The sequence below is a fragment of the Ictalurus furcatus genome, chromosome 17 (genome assembly GCF_023375685.1).
Source record: "Ictalurus furcatus strain D&B chromosome 17, Billie_1.0, whole genome shotgun sequence".
Taxonomy (NCBI): domain Eukaryota; kingdom Metazoa; phylum Chordata; class Actinopteri; order Siluriformes; family Ictaluridae; genus Ictalurus; species Ictalurus furcatus.
In genome coordinates, this window is record NC_071271.1 from 15,621,068 (window position 1) to 15,642,606 (window position 21,539).

At 37.8% G+C, this 21,539-nt stretch overlaps 1 protein-coding gene across 2 annotated transcripts in view; it reads right to left on the reverse strand.

Moving 5' to 3' along the window:
* The window catches only part of tenm4 (teneurin transmembrane protein 4), a 220,303-nt gene that overhangs the window by 139,448 nt on the left and 59,316 nt on the right, over positions 1-21,539 (reverse strand). The window lies entirely within an intron of this gene.

The following is a 21,539-nucleotide window of genomic DNA, read 5'->3' on the forward strand; positions in this document are numbered from 1 at the left end:
ATCGAGAGAATTAATGCAATGTGTGGTGATACAATGGGACAGTACGCTAAACAACCTACCGTACAATGCAATTAACAATGTCTGGATCATTCTCATTTAAAAATCTATCCAAACGGTATACTGTAATCGTTACAAACCCAAACATTCTACTAAAATGAAACCTACTTATAAAGAATAAAGGTTCTGTGAGTCAAATTTAATATGAAGGCCCAAGTGCACCAGAAACCTCTGCCATCAAACCATCTGTGCTGTGAACATTCCCGTTTACTGAAGTTTAGTAGTTGCCCCACTGTGTAAAACCCCTGAAACCCTTTCCAAAATTCAAAGCTGTCAAGCATGCTTTTCTCCACTAAACTTGCTTTGCAGCAGTCTTGCTTTGCAGAGATTAAGGGTGGCATAGCCCAACTCCATCAGCTCCTCTGGCTTGGATTTACTCTCACAGGGTCATGCCATGAAAGTGCTAAAATGTCCTGCATGACAACAACATCTGTCTCTCACAGCAGACCCTGAACAGAAAGCTGTACCCAGGCTAGGCTTGGCTCATAAGAGAAAACTACACTATAAAACACATTTTCCTTATAGAACCCATTCACAGCGTTCTTGTGTGGCTTTTGCTCAAAAGGTTCTACATGAATCAGTAATATCATACTATTATGTTTAGCAAATAATGTGGCTCTTTGCGTCAATACACATTGCATTACTTTTTAATGTTGGCCTTAAATCTGCTAGACTGAAACATCAAGGCTAATCACCTCCATGTATCTCGACCAGACGCTAAACAAGGAAGCACCTTATTCTCATTTCTAGTCCAAGCTTCTCTGTTCGCTCCCTCATGGCCTGTATGTCAAGACCAGAGACCACAAATATTAGAAGGAACTTTGGAAATGGCTTTCCAAATGGAACATCATTGGAAAAGTCATAAATTTTCCCTGACAAAGCCATCTAACAGTGAGCAATCAATATCGCAATATTCCAGTGGCAGTATAATATATGAGAAAGTCAAGAACAAATGGTGAGTACTCAAAGACTGGCTTTTATAGACATCAATGTAGGAAAAAAAATTCAAATTGCGATCCCTCCATAATGATATATCATTTAACAACCTTAAAGATAAAAGCTTTGTTTGAGACTGGCCAACTGCAGAGCTCACACGATTGTTTGGAGCACAAAAGAAATGGTACAAAGGCCATTAATACAGTATGAACTACCTAGCATACATTTAGCAAAGAACTTTCTAGCAAGTGAATAGATTAGTACTGTAATTGCTTGCATTTTCTGCAAGCGAAGGCAGCTGAAACTGGTGATGCTGTATTTAAAAAATAATGAATGCAACAATGCAATGGTAATTTTGGAGTAATTGAAACTGCATTCTAACACGGGTAGACTGTCAATTACTCATGACATTACACTGATTAATCATCAGTGAGTATTCTTCAAAATCAAACCTATGCTCTGACTGAGGAACTTCTGCAATATAACTTTAATACACTCTGATACTGTGAGTGATCAGAAGCTGTGTGAAAGTATTGAACAGTGTTGAACAGGGTCTAAAACTCCACTTAGTTCACTACCAAAACTGTTTTATTACATCAGTTATCTAAAGCTAATACAAAACTGAACTGAACTAATTATTGAATAATATATTATTTAACACCTGTGATGGACAAATTTCTCATCCACAGTGTATTCCTGTCTCATGCCCAGTGTTCCTGGGATTGGCCCAGATCCACCATATCCTGACCAGGATGAACTGAAAATGAAGATAAATTAATTATTTAAAACTGAGACGGATACTTTTTTAATGTATCTGAAAATTCTGTTCAGTCAAGAGTTGCACAATATAGATAAAACAGCACAATTATACATACATACAGGTGCATCTCAAAGAATTAGAATAGCATGGAAGTTCATTTTTAATTAAAAAAGTGGAACTTTTTTATCATCACTGACTGTGGAAACTTCACACTGGACTTCAAGCAACTTGGATTCTGTGTCTCTCCACTCTTCCTCCAGACTCTGGGACCTTGATTTCCAAATGAAATGCAAAATTTACTTTCCTCTTCCCCATGATTGTGGTTGTGTGTACTGAACCAGACTGAGAGATTAAAGGCTCAGGAAACCTTTGCAGGTGTTTTGAGTTAATTAGCTGATTAGAGCTTTTCTCAGCTCAACATTTCTGTATTATAAATTTTGATTCTAATATTTTGAGATACTGAATTTTTGATTTCCATGAGCTGTAAGCCATAATTATCAAGATAAAAACAAAAAAAAGGCTTGAAATATTTCACTTTATGTGTAAATATATAAAAGTTCCACTTTTTGGATTAAATTACGGAAAAAAATGAACTTTTCCACGATATTCAAATTTCTGACCCAAAAGAAGAATGTACTGAAATCATTCCCATGGCTGAGTCGGGAAGCTGTCGCAATGGATGTGATCGACTTTAACAGGAAACATGGCAAGCACATCTCAGACACAACACTGTTGCCTAACTTATTAACAAATTCAAAAAGACTGGAAGTGCGGCAGACTAACCGAGAAGTGGACGTCCACGAACATCCGCTGAGGAAGGTACAACCGACCTGGTGTTGGTATACATAGTCCCCTATGTATGGAGACTTTTAGGAAACCCTGCATAATCAATTGCAATAAAGATTAACAAATAAAACTAATGCAACCCATTAGTTCTATAATATTTGTTTTAGCCATGAAAGCATGTATATCATTTGAACTGTCTTGAATGTGTTATCATTACTACTACTGCTTTCAGTAAACAGCAATGAACTTCTTTTATTATAAGAAGTCACACTTACTGATACCCCACTCTTAAAACACACATAAGAGTTGCTCAGGACACCAGTGCCTATGTGGTGAAGGAGCAATTATTTCTGAGAATAAGAGCTTTGCTATGGCATTAGGGGCATCCCAAATCTCTAAGCAATGACTCCTTGATCCTACATCCTTCAGCCTATAACTAGGAAATCAATTCAAGTCTGCCATCTTTATGTAGGTATCAATTCTTTAAATTCACTTGAAGAAATCAAGGAACAGGTGGCTAGGACATTTCTAGATAGAGGATATGCTGGTGTGCCGTACACAGTAGTCGTCATCTTTGTTGTAGTACATAATGTGAGCACACACTATAGATACCCCCCCCCCCCCAAAAAAAAATTCCATTAAATTGTATGATGGTAAGAACCATCATGAGTACACAACGAGTACAAATAAAACCATTCATTAAAAGTCCATTTAAATATGCCTCACTTCAAAAACAGTCATATGAGAAATAAACTGTTGTTCAGACATCAACATGTGATGTACATGTGCAATAATGATGCAGGGTACTTCAGTGTTTAATCAGTGTTATGTAGATGAAGATCCATTATACAGTCAGAATAATACTATACAATGATGCTTCAGTGAGCGAGAATTTCTCATTTGGCTAATATGTTTGTCCTTGTTCTCTTTCCTTCCACCCTTTCCTCGCTCAGAGGGAGGAGCTAAGAGGCGATGAAGGGAAGCAAGTAAAAAAAAAAAATATGAAGAATTGCAATTAAAGAAATGAGAAGCAGCGATTGTTTTTCCTCAACCCATATTCTGACATATCCTGCCTCCTGTGCTAGTTCCTACTTCCAAGCACTGAGATTTAGAAGCCAGAAAACAGAGACAGAGCTCCAGGAAAAGAGTCTATGTAAGTGACACAATGATTTTTACATTTTCTACAGCGATGTACATGACTTTTTGAATGTTTAATCAGCTGACTGTAGTCTAGTTAAACAAAGCTTTCCTGGTCTAGAGATTTAAAAAAAAAAAAAAAAAAAAAAAACGTCTTGAGAAAAAGAACATCTGCTGAAATCCAGACAGTTTGTATTAATGGACTCGCACTACTGGACCCAGTGAGAGTAGGCAAACTGACATAACAGGCTTTCTCTGTCAGTCTTCTGTAGGCATCCTGCCTTTCCTCAATCTCTTCCTCATCCCTCCTTCTGCCAGTCCTATTTTTTCTGCATGCCATCAGTGCATCATTGAGCTGAAAGGCTCCATCTGCTTGGCCTAACAGTGGCGTCTCTTTTTTGGAAGTCCTGACGGAAACCAAAAGAGCACCGAATTGGGGCTTACTTTATTTTTATGCCAGGGCGCTAAAAACCAGGGCATGCCAAATGTTGTGTGGTTTGGAACTAACATGGTACTAAAAGACAAGACAGAGACAAAGACGAGATAAGACAACAATTCCAACATATAGAACTGCTGCAAATGAAAATACGACTAAACCGTTTGGGAATTTGTGAAAAGGTTATTCAGTAATCATCTGTAGAACGCAACATTTCAAACCATGAAACTGACAGGAAATCATTGGGGGGGGGGGGGGGGGTCAAAGAATGGTTAACATGTCCCAGTGTAAAATGATAAACCAATACAAATTATAATATTATGCATAGGCAGATATTACAGTGTGCGATATTCAGTACACAGAGTGCCGCAGGTCAGTTGTGCCATGTACAGTGATAAAGCTCCTCACTGTCAAGCTTTAAATCAAACTGGGTATTTGTCTGATCTTTCTCCATGTCATCTATTCATGTTTACACTGAGCTCGCCTGACAGGACCAGACTGACACGGGCAAAAATCCCTTCTGAGATAGTCCATTCAAACATCAGGTTCAGGCACTCTCTTTGTTCTAGGATCAGAAAAGCACCATCATATCTCTCTCTGTCTGTCTGTCTCTCTCTCTCTTGCTCAAAGGTAGGACATTATATCAAGAGACTGGGCATTATGACAATAAAATATTAATAGTGGGACATCACATTACAATGCACAGGTGCCAATACTTTTAGAACACTGACCATCACCATTATTACTCACAGTAACAAGTGCTAGATTGGACACCGCAATTTTTTCAACCATTTGTTTCAATATTTAGATTTTTGTTTTGTTTTGGTTTTTTTCGTTAATGTATCTATTATTTGTTTTTAAAATGTGCCACTATGTCTGCTGAAAATGGGCATATTATGTAAGATAAAATAATATAATATAATACAACATAACATAACATAATATAATATAATATAATATAATATAATATAATGGTAAAATAAACAATTGAAAATAGTCATATGTCCTTTCACAATAATTATGTTTCCAAGTTTTCTGGTTTCAGTGTAAATTATTACACAGAACAATAGAAGAAGAAAAGAAAAATCAAGCAAACCATACACAGTAGGAATAGATTTTAACATCCAATCAGATACTTGTAACTGTGAGTAACAAAGGTGCTAGGAAGTGATTCACTGACACTACAATACTGAAGATAAAAAGTTTAGTATGTGTGTGTGCGAATATCATACAATATATCATCTCTGAAAACGTGACGCTGTAAGCTCATTCCGTGATATCACTGAACCCATGGTATTAGCTTGTGTCATTATCTTGTGGTGAATTTTCAAACTGTTCCAGCCCTATTCTCATTGTTTTGTATCTCTGTCTCCTCTGTGTATGATAGCAGTGTCTTAGCACTGGCTCTGTTCCGTGTGGGAGTACTTCTCCTCCCCCTCGTGTTGAAAGAGTGTCTTTTCTCTCTCGGCGAGTGCCCTAAAAACAAGCCTCTAATCGCCTTCACGCCCACTCCGCGCGACTCTCTACAACACAGGGGCCGGGCTGTGTTAATCAGTTCAAAACACGCATCCTTCCTTCCTCTGCTGTCAGCTGCCATAGGAGCAGAGATCCGAACCCCAGAGATCACAATAATGCAAATAGTGCATAATTATCGACTTTTCTCTCCCGATGTGTCTTCCATTGCCTCTCGGCCGCTTGCATGCCGCATGCGAGTTTGCTCGGAATCAACACAAAAGCCCGAGTTTCTGCGGTTAAAATGAGTAAAGAGACAAGGTTTAAAACAAACTTGAAGTTTTTGGGAGGAACTGAAATGAAGCGGCACAACAGGAGCTGAATGATGTTAGCCTGGGGCAGTGCTGAGTGAGGATGGCACCATCCCAGTATCCTTGGCTTAATCAAATGCTAAAACACACCCTGCAGACTGATGCACACTTCCCATCAAAAGCACACAAGTGACTACCTTGCTGCGGATACAACATCGACATTTTCTATGTATAAACCATGTGCTAGTAAGCCTAATTGAATCATGCTGGGCATTTACCGCCTCAGCACAAGGGGATGTGTAAAGGTGGAATTAAATGCTACACATGTATCACAGGCATGCTTTGCTTTCTAAGCATCTGTGTTCAGCTCTGAACATCTGATAATAAGACCAATCTCAGCCTGTTGCAGCTGGTTAAGCCACCATCAGGGAGAGGCTATTGATCCAGCCATTGTATATTTGTGCCGAGTCTATCACAAAAGCAACGAAAAACCCTTTCGTGTTGCTTTGTGCCTACAAATTACGACAATAACGCTTCAACTTATATTATCAGCATTCCTCAATGAGAAAAACGAGAACGGTTTAAAGACATAAACAACTGATAAAGGTTTATCAGTGAAAGGAGATAATAAGGACCTTTTCCTTCTGTACAGTTTTTGTCTCAAACATCACCGCAAGAAACTACACTTATCTCTGAGCTCTTTGGATGGATACAGTGCTCCAGTACAAATATCAAAATTCACCACATTTGGGAAGTGACACGTTCAGTGTCACGGTCTTCAGACAGGAACAGGGGGAAAAATATGATAACAGGATTCATGGCAGAAACAGAATCTCACCCAATGCCCCTTGTCTAAAATCTTGCCTTTGATTTATATGCAATTCGCATTGGGTTCGCTCCTGGACCCGCTAATGAGAGCGACTGCGCTGACTCATTACAGATAGTTCTGCCAGTTCATTTATTCCTTATCAGGCGTTTGTTGATGAGTCTTGGGCAAAGCCATCTTTACTAGTCAGCACAAAAGCTGCCATGTTTCTGAGTGATAATGGAAAAGAAGCAGAGGCTGCGCTCGCTCACTCGCTGTGAAGCTTTTTCGCAGCTTCCTTCACTTAGGACAGGCCGCTGGCGCAGCTCATGTGTAACCAGTAAAAACCGAGCAATCCATACAGCTGAGAGATGAGGCTACTTTCCACAAGGCAATAGTGCTACTTTTTGTTCTCTGGAGGAGAATGGAGAAAAATAAGAAGAAATATATTAAGAGCCTACACCACAGCGGTAGCCATCTTCTCTGATATGTTGCGAGCTGGATTTACACTTTGCCCGGCTCTCAAAAATGGACAAAATTTGGATCTTTTTTTTTTGTTTGAACAGTTTTGGGGCTCTGACTAGCATTCTAGTGCTCCATGCTAATCCAAGCTATTCTATGCTAGTTAGTAACTGCGCTACAACTGAAATGTAAACTAATGAAACATGAACATAATGAAATGGTGACATTCCTATAAACACGTGAATCCAAAAACATATCAAACTGAAAACAAACTCTAAATATCACACAGCAGTACTAGTTTATATCGTTCCTTGTTTTGAAACAAGATGGCCGCTGTTTACCTGACTGGTTCCAGCCTCCATAATGTCTGTGAAATTAGCCTACCACACAAGCAGCACAAAATTGTGTTTAGGGATCAGCTTCATTGACAATGCTATCCACATTCAATGATGATTTCTGCACTGAGGTAACACATTAACCATGGTTCCTCTCAAACCTGTTCCTTTCATTTGCAGAGGTAGAATATAGTCCTTATGATTACTGCTATTTTTCTCTGAAAAGAGCTACTAACAATCATCATGGGAAATGGAAGTGCAAGACAGAGGACTAATAAACCTCACTTCTCTTTTGATTTGCAATTAATTATCACACTTTTATTATTCTAATGTTATCTTTTTTCTTGTTCTTTTTTACTTGGTGGGCTTGTATTTGCATACATTTCCACTCAAAGTTAATCAAAAAAGTTCAGGGAACCTTGAGATCTTTACATTTGATGAAAATTAGGCTGTATAACTTGCAAATAGAACGGCTTTTACTACACACAAAGTGTTGTGTCATATTACTTGACTTTATTATATGAAAAATCCTTGTTTATGCCTTTATAGTCTTATCAATCAAAACCGCACGAGTCGCTCAGGGGTTCACAACGTGAATACAAGCAGGTGGTGGTTACAGAGAGTTTAGATGGCCCAGAGTTACAAGAAACAAAAGGAAAAAAGAGCCTCACATTTTTATTTGTTTATGCTACCTGTAGCAATTATGCTATAATGAAAGTAGAGCTATTTTCTATAGCCAAAGGCAAAGAGTTGCTTTAAGCCAAGGCGATTTAATAACAGCAGAACGAAAGTGGACTTCTATGTGGGATCTGCTCTAAATGCATGCTCCATTCACTCTAATGCTTAATTCATCTTAGTTCCAAATACTGCACCATTTCTGATATTTGATTCTGCAGCCCACCTCATGTTTCATATCCACTATCAGTATCATTTTCTACTACTTATTCATTACTATGAGTAGTGAAAAGACTGTATTCGTCATGCATAATGCCACACGCACAAAGCTGGATGACACAGATTTTGATTTCCACCTGATAAAATGTAATTACAGTAATTTTGAAATCAATGCATGTCCGTCGTTTTGATATGCAGGGATGCATTAGCTGAATGACAGAAAAGAATATATATATATATATATATATATATATATATATATATATATATATTAGCTTTATAATATCCAGAATATAGATGTGGGGTTTTTTTAAGATAAAAAAGGAACTTGTACCATCATACATGCAAATTTCACTTCAAACCAAAATATTCTAGCCTATGAAATGCAAAATCAAATCAAAATTCTCCTTACTGTGTTCTCCTTAAGTACACGGATATTATAAGTACGTATACAGGGTCAAGACCGCTTCGTACCTAGCAACAGGCTGCCAATAGTCTAATAATAGACAGTGATATTTTAGGATCATTTTATGTTCAACTGTTATTCTTTATGGCTAATAGTGGTGGCTATAGTGTGGCCCGGTGTGGTTTTATGGATGGTGTGTGTGTGTGTGTATGTGTGTGTGTGTGTGTGTGTGTGTGTGTAGCGGCACACACTCAGGCCCAGAAGGGCGGTTTTGGAGCATAGCCTCTATAGCCGTCCTGCATTGTTCAAAGGAGCCTTCAAATCCATAATAATGAGCTTTCAAATGAGCCTGAGCTAACTCGGTTAATCCTCCATCTGAAGAACGGCCTCAGCCAAAGACCAGTAAGCAAATAAATAAAAACTTGTCGGGTACAAAAAAAAAAGAAAAGAAAAAGGCAGAACATAAGCGTGATAGAAACCAAAGTCAGCAGTTCTCTGGTGGCTGCACAGAAGTAATGCCCAGGCCTGGGTGCAAGCGTGACTAGTTTTTCTTCCCAATCACATCCCCCCCCACCTTACTATTTTTTTCACTCCCCAACCGCTAAGTGAGGAATCGGTTTAAACTTGACTGACTGTCATGGCTTAAATGTTCTAACAGTGTTTTAAAGGAGAGTAAAGATGGGAGCTAAAAGGAAAACTTTTTCTTCAAAAATCATACTACTAGCTCGTGCTAGTTTACTGCCAATATACTAATGAAGTACTCTAAGTGTTATTTAATATACTAGCATTTCTAAGTATATTTAAAATACGTACAATAGATGCCTATTAGTAAGCTATTAGTTTACCTTTAGATGTACTATTAATATATATATTTTTGATAAAACTAAATCCATGGGTCTACTTACAGTATATCAGGTCCACATTACATTGTGTATTAGCTTTTTATCTACTCACAATACATTTTTATTCAGCATTCATTTGTTCACTCATTCATTCATTCATTCACTCATAATCAGTAACTGTTTTATCCTGCAATTTTTATATTTATTATTTAACATGTTGTGCTTTTTAACCATTTATGGTTATATTTCATTGTTGTTGTAAAATGTCCAAAAAACAAGTTATTTCCTGTTGTCACTTATTCTAAAACAGTAGAACCAACAGAACCAGTAGAACCAGCCGTTTGCTCACCAGCCTCTCTTTTTAACTTAATCTTCATGTCGATGTTACTAAGAATCCAGAAAGTGCAAAGTCCTGTGTCCTGAATACTTTCCAGTGACAGAAAACGTTCTGTTTTCTGTTACAAAGCACCGGCACCCATGTCACCCAAACAAATAAATGTCTCTTTATAGAAAACTTCATATCCAAAATGAGATATCTTTGTTAAATAACACGTTTTTGTAAACTGCTTATTAGTAGTCTTAGATTAAGTGGCACATCAGCCATACACATGTCTATGAATGAGCTGTTACTATAGTAACAATAACATAACAAGCACATTAATATCTCAGAATTCAACAACTCTTTGGTATTAATGTACGCAACACACTAGTATGATTTAGGAATGCACTAAAAATACATTATATTTTTGTTCAGAATAAAAGAAAGGCTTTAAGGTATCAAATTTCTCAAACAATTACCTTTTAAGAAGTGCATATAATAAAGCAATGTCTATAATTAAACAAGTGAAACCTTGCCTCAGAGCTGTTTGTGACAAAAATTGAAATGTGGCACTGTGTAGCCCACCATAAAACAACATGTGCCCACAGGGAAACTGATGTAAATAATGTCCTTCTAAAAAAAAAAAACCCACACAATTACTTCTTATATTCCAAAAATAAAACAAGCTACTTTTACAGAGGAAACATTAAAGTCCTCATGTTACCCTCAACACAACCTAATCTGCTAATCGAAGCAAAATTCATTTAGTCTCTGATCATATTTCACGTCTATCAGATAACTTCTACAGTATATTATATGAAGCACACATGTAAAGAATAAATCTTTTCCTGTTTTATTGGTCAAAATAATAAAGAAATATGCAACGAAGCAGCATCTCCTGTTTCACTCTCATGCTGGAAACATGGCCATCGTTCAAACATTTTTCATCGTTCACTTTCAGAAAGAAGGTCGCGCAACTCATTTCATGCAGATTGAGAATTGGCACAAGCAGCCACGGTCCTCCAAGAGATCTGCAGAAATCAATTTCCTCAATCAACGCGTTTGAGGGAAAAAATTCATCTATGCAAAACGGTCGCTCCTTCCATTTCGTCTCTTTGCTGCTCCAAGGTCAGTTCCAGTAACCTCATCCCTCTGTTGAGCTGTACAACACGGCACGCTGAATCTACTCCTCTAACTTCACGCCATGGACTCCTAATAGTCACAAGGCTCAGGGGAGCCAGTTCAAAGGATGAGGAGTGAGCGATGGGGGGGAAAGCAACATTCTAAATATGGAGCAAGCTTCAAAAGCATCACTCGAAATATCAAACGCTTCAGGTGGGTGTGGATGCTAAGGAGGAATAACGAGTTCTTATGACAAACAAACCTTTCCAAAAATCTTCTTAAAACAACAGAAATGATCTTGTCTTCCATTATCAAGAGTCTTTCCTCACAATATGTGAGTAATAAGTAATAGGTTGCAGGTGTTGTTGGTTTTACTGTCATTCATACATATAACTTGTACGCATTGGAAAGAATTGTTCCTGCATGACAATAGAGTGACGCACAATATTGTAGCTCAGGGATAGTACACAGGACTACACAAAGTAAACAGAATGCACGCTTACTAAACAGGACAACAGAACAATATGAAAGGGAAGAAACCAGTGCAAACTGATCTGTAAACACACTCGTGCAATTTGGGTAGAAAAAAAGATGGATAGGTGTAGCGGCAAGCTCAGTAGTAAAAAGTAGCTCATAGCAGCACAGTAGCCTTGTCTCTGAGTGCATTGCACAAGCACTCAAGGTAATGCTGTAACTGTAAAGTGCATGTGTGTCGTGACGTTACAAATGAAATGTGGATGCATGCTGCAACAAGATAGCAATAAAAAAAATAAGACAAACCCGGCAGGAAATTTGTTTTAAAACAAACCAACACAAGAAGTGAAATAAAATGACATAATCTACAGATATAGGCTGCGTCCGAAATGGCGTATTACCCTAATACACAGTAGGCGAAAAGCAGTACGCCAGAGGAACAGTATGTCTGAATTCTCAGTAGATGAGAAATGGAAAGCGGGTGGCGTACTGCTTCCGGTGTGATTTTGCAGTATGCATACGGATGGACACTATGTGAGACAAACAATCCCACAATGCAATGGGACTAGTGCGGACGAGCGCAGAAAAAAAAAATCATGGAGGACACGTGGAGGACAGCATGTCGGCTCTTTTGAAGTATTAAACTTTGGTTAAACGGGACTTGTTTAACAATACCTGAATAAATTGTTAACTAGTTGAAGGTTTAAACAAGAAAACAGTTGTAACAGCGTGTGCAACCTCTTTTGTGATCTCCATCATGCCTTAGCTGGCCAAGCTAACGGCAACGGATTTACCTCAGCCTGTTAGCCCCGCCCACATTACATTACTAATTCAGTTAACTTTCCTGATATGCATTTTGCCAGTAGTGCAGTTGCTTTAATCTGGTGGTCCATTTGAAATTTTTGTGTTTATGATGATGTCGAAGGTCACATGACAATGCCAACATGGTGGCTGTAGTATGTCCGGAATTGTATTCATACTACAGCACATACTGATTAGTGTATACTGTTTCAACGGCTGTGCAGTAGGTACTGTCACAGTACGTGATTTCGGACGCAGCCATACACTCACTGAGCACTTTAATAGGAACAGCTGTACATCTGCTCCCTCATGCAATTATCCAATCAGCCAATCAGGTGGTAGCAGTGCAATGCATAAAAACATGCGCATACAGGTCAAGAGCTTTGTTCACATCAGACATCAGCGTGGGGGAAGATGTGATCTCAGTGACTTTGACCATGGCATGGTTGTTGGTGCCAGATGGCTGGTTTGAGTATCTCAGAAGCTTCTGAGCTACTGGGATTGTCACACACAACAGTTTACAAAGTTTATACAAAATGATGTGGAGGGGAAAAACATCCATTCTGTAGAAATAAAAAGCCTTGTTGATTAGAGAAGTCAGAGAAGAATGGCCAGACTGGTTTGAGCTGACAGGAAGGTGACAGTTCCACAACTCTTTACAACCGTGGTGAGCTGAAAAGCATCTCGGAACGCCGAACATTGAGACGGATGAGCTACAACCTTCAGAAGACCACATCAGGTTCCACTCCTGTCTCCAAGAACGGGAGGCTGAGGCTGAAAGAGTCACAGAAACTGGGCAGACTGGAAAAACATTGCCTGGTCTTCAAAAAATGAAACATGGTTCACTATTTTATATGATTAAATAAAATAAAATGCAATTAATCACTGTGAATGCTTCCTAAGCTGCTACTCCTCCATTAGAGTGGACACATCTGCATTTAATATGAAAGTCTCCACGATCGTAGCAAAACACTCATCTCTTCCCCTAAGCCTTTCTTCTTAACCTCAATCTATCAGCAGCTCAAAGTTTCCCGCAGGTTCTCAGCCTCAGCTGTGACACCTGACACCTGTCGTTGTACAGCACAGGCACTTTCACTAAAATTAACCTACTTTAGTGTTCTTGTTTTAAAAATAAATAAATAAATAAATAAATAAATAAATAAATAAATAAATAAAACAAAGGAAGGTGCTTTCTTTTACAGACATCAAAAAGTTTCCTCTAATCTTTCTAGCTTTCTCATCTTCTAAGAGATGCAGAAGCCATCGCTGAACGCCTGCGTCTGTGGTGTTACTGTCAATTTGCACAGACAGCCACAAACGGCGTGCGCTGATAGTTATGAGCAGAGCTGCTAATCAACAGCTTTTCGTCGCCGATCAGGTCTAGGCATCGGTACTCGCTTCACTGTAGCGTGCATTAAGGCATGATTACATCGGCACATTATCAGAGCCATGACTGTGAGTGGAAAACATGCGAATGGATAGTGCAGGCTAAACCATGACAACCCTTAAGAAGACCCAAGCCTCGCTAATTTTCACCTCACACCCCATTTCATGTGCTCGTAAATCATGCTCTCATAGCATCAATTCAGAAATACAATGAGAACCTAGAATTAGACCCTTGACTGTAAGAGGAAATCTGTGAGAATTAAAAAGGTGAGAAACGCTGGTATATAAGGAAGAGCCTGAGAAAAATATGTGTTTTTAAATATATGCATTTTATAAAGAAGGTGATTCCTTAATTTCAGGACCATTTGTGTAAAATATTCCATTCACAAATATGTATGAAAGGTAAGGTAAATTACCATTTTAAACACATGTAAAGTTTTATTAAAACGTTAATAAAATCTACAGCATTTAGAATAAACAGGATTTGCATGTTCAACTGCACTAGAACTACACTTTAGCTTGAAATATAATCATTACAATACTTCAAAAAATCCTATTATTTTGCATTAATGTGCGAATCCATTTAACATCTTGTGCTTAAAACATCATTCAGGTTATTAAAAATGTACATTTTCGTGTCCCACAACATACAATCAGCCCTTGTTTTCTGAATACATTCACACTTATGAAATATGAGGAATTTTAAAAGTCACATGATCAACAAGTTGCATTATCCAAGTTTCCTTAAGATCACAGGAAGATGAAAAGCAATTCTTTTTTTCTAATTCTTTTTTTTCTTTATTTTCAACGACATTGTGATAATTATTGATTGAAAGTAAAAAAACAAAAAAACAAACAAAAAAACATGTTAAGTAAATCATTAGAATGTCCTTAATATCCTCATTCTATTAGTATGGATATTTCTTAACAACTGTTTGTGTATTTGTTAATTATTTGCTACAACACAACCCTGTTATTTATTTAAGAGCAAAATGCTTTCTTAATTTTTTATTTATTTATTTAAATTGAAGTTTCATTTTTTTGAAGTTTCGGGTTAGGATTGGAAAGCAGCTTGTACTAAGGCTCACACTATGTCTATAAACACACGCCTTACACTTATCGATGTGTATTATAGACATGTACACACCTTAATCACACTATTAACATCGTGTGAGAGTTTTCACCGCATTTTGTGACAGGACACGTACACTCACGGCAGTGTTCAACCGTTTTACGGCAAACAAGAGAGCACGGCTGCGTCCGAAACCACATACTTACCTGCTATATAGTAGTAGGTAGGTAGTTCTATATAGTAGAAATACATGTATCTCAGCTACTATATAGTAGGTAAGTACGCGGTTTGGGACGCAGTCCACAGATTCAAGCAGTCTTCTATTTACACGTACAGCATGACAAATAATTAACCGCACTTGAAGCTTTCGTAAAATAAAAAATAAAAACACCCAAAACTGTATACGGTACCATAACAAAGATCAACCGTATGTTGATACGTGAAATTCTGGAGGGAACGTTGAACGGTGTGGCATGAGGACATAATGACGTGTGCCATTAATCGCTCTATGTTCTATAACATGTAAAACGGGAACATGAAAGGAATTTTCTAAAAGCAACTCATGTAAACACATTAATCACAATATTATCTTATTCAGAATAAGGTCAATAATTACATTATTGCTGTCCATGTAAACGGAGTCAGAGATAATATTAATGATTTGGATTTAACAGATGAAAGAAGTGGATGACTAACCTTTGTGGACAAAGCGGATTCCAACCTTGTAGAGTGGATATATCCTTCGGCATAAATTTGTTTAACTTTCTATTCATTACGATTATAATAGTCAACTATGAATAGATCACCATTTGCTAAAGCAGGTGGAGCTTTCTTGTTCTGAGTGTTTTTTTTATATTATTATTTCACTGAATGTATATGAATGTAAAATGCTATATTTCAAAGTGTTAAAAATGAAAATAAAATAACAATATTGTGGCAAAAGTGTACATTTTTAATTTCAAGGGCTGAATGGCACCCAATCACTGAATCACTTCTAAGTTCATCCAGGTAAAACGCATGCAAAGCTCAACAGACAAACCCGCTCTAAACAACTCAAGTGCAACCATCTGGAATGATTTAGTTCTTGTAAAAGCCTTTTAATTCATGCTTGATTCATCCCCCAATAGGTCAACCATCACTCCTGATGTAGCTCCCTGGTGTAAGCCCTTGCTGAAAGTACCAAGCCGCTCAATGCAACCTCAGATTTCCCAGCAGACTGAGTGAAATGGAAACGGTCCACAGACGAAGATTACATTGATTACAAAGTGTTTACAGTGTGAAGATGGTTCCATTTGAACAGACATCACTCAGTTCACTCAGTCGCACCAAAGAAATACAGCAAATAGGCTAAAATAAATAGTTAACTTGAGGGTTTTTTTTTTTTCAGGTTTTAAAAAAAGATCCCATCAGATATGATTGAACGTAAATATGAAGTAAAACAGGTACATGTGTGACCTGGGAGAATAATGTACAGTTTTTAGTGTAGTCATGAAGTTTGGGATTAGTCACTGAAAACTCTGTGTGCTCTGCTGCTGGGTCGAGTATGACTGCGTATCGCCTCAAGCAGCCCGTCTTCTGGAACATGGCTGGAGGATAACACACTCGAGCTTACAGGATCACAGAGACACAGAAAGTGACCCAGGCTGAAAGTCACTACTAGCGAATAATACTCGTGATTGTAACTTTCAGTCTATAAAACGTGCACTTGTACATCGCTATTTGCAAATGTGTACAGAATGTCTTGCAAATGAACCAGAAATTCTGCAAACACCAACCAGGGAACATGTGGTCATGTGATTTTTGGTTTTGGCAGCAGTCTTTTATGTCCTAGATTTCTTCTTTCGCGAATTCTTTCGCTTACTAACACGATTGCAAGCTTGGTCAGTGAGGACTCAAAGATAGCTGCCAAAAGTCACTGGACCAGATGCCCAGATGGCATTTAGCAGTTTTTCATTTTTATTTGCAAAACATTTACATTCACAAATGGTGATTTACCCAACAAAGAGTGTTTCGTGTTTACAGATAGTTCTGACTGCAAAAACGCAATTAGGAGAATGTTACAATTACAAAACGAACTCCACACTTGGCCTAAAAAACATGTCAGTTTTTATCACTGATATTAGTACCAATTATAATATAATACCTATAATAATACCAATTAAAATATCATTAATCATTTAAAAACCCAAAAGTAAGTTTTGCTCAGAAAATCATGCCTATATAGGATGCATACTGTATGTTTATTACACAATTATTGTAGTGTGCCTTTCCTGCCTCTGCACCACAAAACCTGCTTTCTTAAACCGTTATCCAGCAGACGTCCAATAGTCTTTATTACTTATTAGCTTGCGAATAGCATTCTCACCAAAGAGAGAAGGATTTTCCATGTGAATACAAGCAGGTGACATATTTGCATTTGAGGAACAAATTAAGGCATTTATTTGCTGCTTTGTAACAATAATGGCTTACCGCTCGTGCTGAGGAGAGAGCTGTGTGTATCATCCCAAATTGCGCACTAGTGTACTGGATAGTATGTGTAAAGTGCACCACTTTATCTAGTGCAATAGCTTTCTAACTAGAACGATATGCATACTGTTTTGTGAGTTGCTGAATGTTGATTGCCTGACCAATCACAGTTAGTTATCCATGAATGAGATTTCAGTCTCTAAATTAATCTAAAAACCACCGGAAATAATAATAATAAAGTTGACTTTCACACTATGGGCCGCCCATGAATGAAAAGATCATTCTGATCATTACTAAATATCAGATAATGTATTTTGCCATATATAAAACTAAACCATTTTCCACTGCTGACAATTTCTACTAAACAAAACTCATCAACTCACACTCTTTAATCAAATCGATAATAATATAAAAATTAAAACATGATTACGAATTCAATCTTCTGGAACCTTTCTGTTTCATGTCTGAACAAAGATAGGCTTCAGAGCTGAAACAGATAATAAGGTGTGTGAAATTGTCACAAATTGTCTAAATACATTATTATTATTTTCAGATCATCAGCATCATTCGTCAAGTGCTTCAATACTTCTGTCCATAATCTTGTGGAGCATAGCATATATATATATATAAATCTCAAATGTGCTCTTCATCCAAATAGAACTTCAAAATACTAAGGACATGAACACTGTCATGAATCTATCTGCATAAGCATACGTCCCCCCTCACATGCATGCACACACACACACACACACACACACACAAACACACATCTATCTCTCTAACACAGAGTATGTTAACTAACTGATTGAGTGGTGCATTTAATCGCACTTGTTTTGGTAAACACTGTTCAGTGTGTACTGTGGAAATGGGATGCTAATTGCTAAATAACAATGCATGTACTTCTGAAAATACTTGTACATAATTTTACATGCTTGCATGAACCCATTCATTTCTAAAACGCAAACTGAGCTCTCATAAACCCTCTTATAGCAGTCCTCAAAAGTCACAACTTGTGTTTAAATTATAATTGATATACAAGTGATGTATTATTTATATATATATATATATATATATAAATATACGCACACACACACAAACACACAGTTCACTACACACTATATTATGTTTTACATCTGAGATGAAAGAACTCTGTGGCTGCAGTAACAAAGTAAATGACTTGTTGGTGTACCGTGATTAAGGAAGAAGTAAGCTGAGCAGCTCAGTGGATTTTAATTAACCTGCCATATAGAAAATGTATGTTATTAAGCATCATTCGATTAAATGGTGACAGCAAGACTTCTTCTGCTTAAACGAGTGGAATAAGAAGTATACTGGACAGTCTGCTTTGCCAGAGACAAACAGCTGTGAGGGAAAATTGATTTGCTGTGGGGGTGTGTTTTAAAAAAATAAGAATAATAAACAATCATCGCTGGACCTAACACTCATCTTATTAAGGTATCATTTATTGATTAGCAGGCAAAAGACAAGATCTAATCTGTATCACAACATAAAAGAGAAGAAACATTTACTTGAAGTTATTTGAGTGAATACATTTTCTTTCTAATTTCCAATTCCCACCCATCAGTCAGTTCTCCCATATCATACAACAACCACTAACCAGGGAGGTTGAAGGCTAACGTGTGCTTCCTCTGAGACACATGAAGTCAGTCACGCACAGCTTGAAAGCATTATCTACCATCTTCCGCATTCATGAGCTCACGGATGCCCCCGATTGGCCAGCGTTTCTGTGATTGATCCTGCAACTGGAAGCTCCCACCCAGAGAGCATGTCCAATTTTGCTCCCTTAGCTCCTGGTCACGGGTATCTGTGGCACTGTTGGGATTAAACTTGTGATCTTCTGACAATAGATCAAACACTTTCCTTTTGCAATTTCTCACATTTGCCTAAAATGTTGTTTATACAATCACCATAATGATCTAATCACCAGACCAAATGCAAACCTGTTTACACCATCAAAAAAAAAACAACATTTTTTCAGCTCGTGTTTAGCTATTCATTGTGAAGTCTTGCCACTCCATGCATCTGTGTAAGTTCTGAGCCTTGTTATTGCTTTATCACGTATTCAACCGTCTGCTTTGTTTTCGAATCGCTGTATATTACTGATTGTGTTTTGACCTTTGTCGGGCTTACTGTTTTGGAACGTGGATTGCGATTTCACCCTGTTTGCCAAGATCTGAAATAAACCTTGTTGCACATGAATCTTCACTATGCTTCAGAGTCTGCCTTGTTACACTTAAATAATGAGTTTCTTGAAAACAATATTCCCATGGTAGTGTTATTTTTGTTATATTTACAATTACTGGTAAAGCATGCGGACAGTTTTCTAGCATAGGCTGTGTTTGTATAGTCGGCGCTTGGGATTGACAATCATTGCAGAAAGCCGTGACGACCTGAAAAATGTTGCATGTTTATGTAAATCTTTTCTATTCTGCATTCATGGCCATTTAACGTTTACTCTACACTGTTGGGCAGTATCACTGCTTGCATCCTATCAGATATGATGTCAAAAATGTCTTTTATTAATCACAAATAGTTCTGGATAGAGCAACAAGCTTGTCGAAAATATAACAGTCATTTAAAGTTTAATGAAGAGTATATAATAAGAATATTTTGAATATTAAATGATTACATTTCTGGCATGCTCTTACAGCAATATAACCAGCAATAGTACCTGATTAGCATTTTTCTGCCAGGCAGGTCACATGACAAGACTGAAGATCAGCCAGAAAAACAAAAAAGCTGCATTGTGTATATTATATATCTTTAAATTTATATTGTCTTTAAAAAAAATAAATATACAGAGCAGTTTTGTGCACAAACAATGCGCATTTTACATGCCTGCATTTTGTATTATTATATACAGTAAACTGACAGTGGAAATAAGTGTCAGTGCAACAGTCTTATTACACTGCGTGGTTGATGATATTTTGAATTGAATTCAAATCTGCAACTAGGAAAACACACAATGTTTATAAAGCATTTCACAGCAAGCTCTCGATCCTGTCCATAGTAATTGTACTCATTAGGACAGAAAACACAACACCTGATTCTAGAGGCTACGCTCGTCCTTCGACACTCAATTTGTCTTGCATGATGAGGTCATATATAACAACCGTCATTATCATTTCAATTCGCTCCTCATACCGACACTGCGTTACTTATCGTAATCACATGCATCCACCTGAAGATGTGCAACCCTCACTCATTAGAAATTGAGCTTTTTTTTGATTGACTACACAACTTTTCTTCCAGATTGCCTGTGTCTCGCTGTGCTCGTCTGCCCGCCCGATGCCCAATCAGGATCCGCACTTGACATGTTTCATGGAGAAGTGTTCTCTGTGCGCGGTGACCTTCCATGCAAGCAGAGAGACTCATTGGGCCCTTGAGGGTAATTTAGAAGCGCCGAGCCTCTGCAAGACAACTCCATCATGGCTGCCTAGGCTATTTGGGGCACCTGCCACCTGTTAGCGTTGCAGCATCCCAGTGTACACACAACCAAAATCATTACTGCCAATCACTGAGATGGGACGATATTTACAAACAACAACAGCAAAATCACAGTGACTTAAGCAGGACAGCTGAATTCACAAATTCATTCAGCCTTAGGTGTGAGGAGGATTTAAGGGTAGAAATGTGTTCTTTCCAGTAAGCCTCGAGCCTCAGGCTAACTATCTGCGCAAACTGCGCGATAAAAACTCGCCACTGGTTCATTCCGCACGGCTGGACAGCCTGGGTAGAAATATCCAAAAACAATTATGAGAGCAGAGGGGGCTGATTCATCCCCTTGTCCAATTTGTTTCATAGTTGCCACAGCCTGTGAAGCTCCAGAGTGGATAAACCCACAACCATGTGACTCAGGATCACTGCCAGCACAATGAAAACACGCACAGATGATAGATGATAACACACCCAGATGATAATACACAATGCAGAAATATCCAAACAGCCCTGAAATAAATTCAGGGCCAAGATTCAAGTTGAAATTAAAAACACGTCATCAATGAACATGATATAAACCTTGGTCAACTAGATTTGTCTTGTACAAAATAGTCTAAAGGTTTTGTTTATTCCTATTAGAAGACTTTTCAATCAAAATGCAAAGTGGGAGGAAAAATTATGATCGCTCAACAACTGGCACAAAAAGGTGCATTTATGAATGCTTGTTATAACCAAGAGCCGAGCTGAATTATTTTACACGGCTCTTCATTTCCATAAGAGCTCCAGGTTCAAAGCACCACCAGTTCTAAAGGGAAAATTAC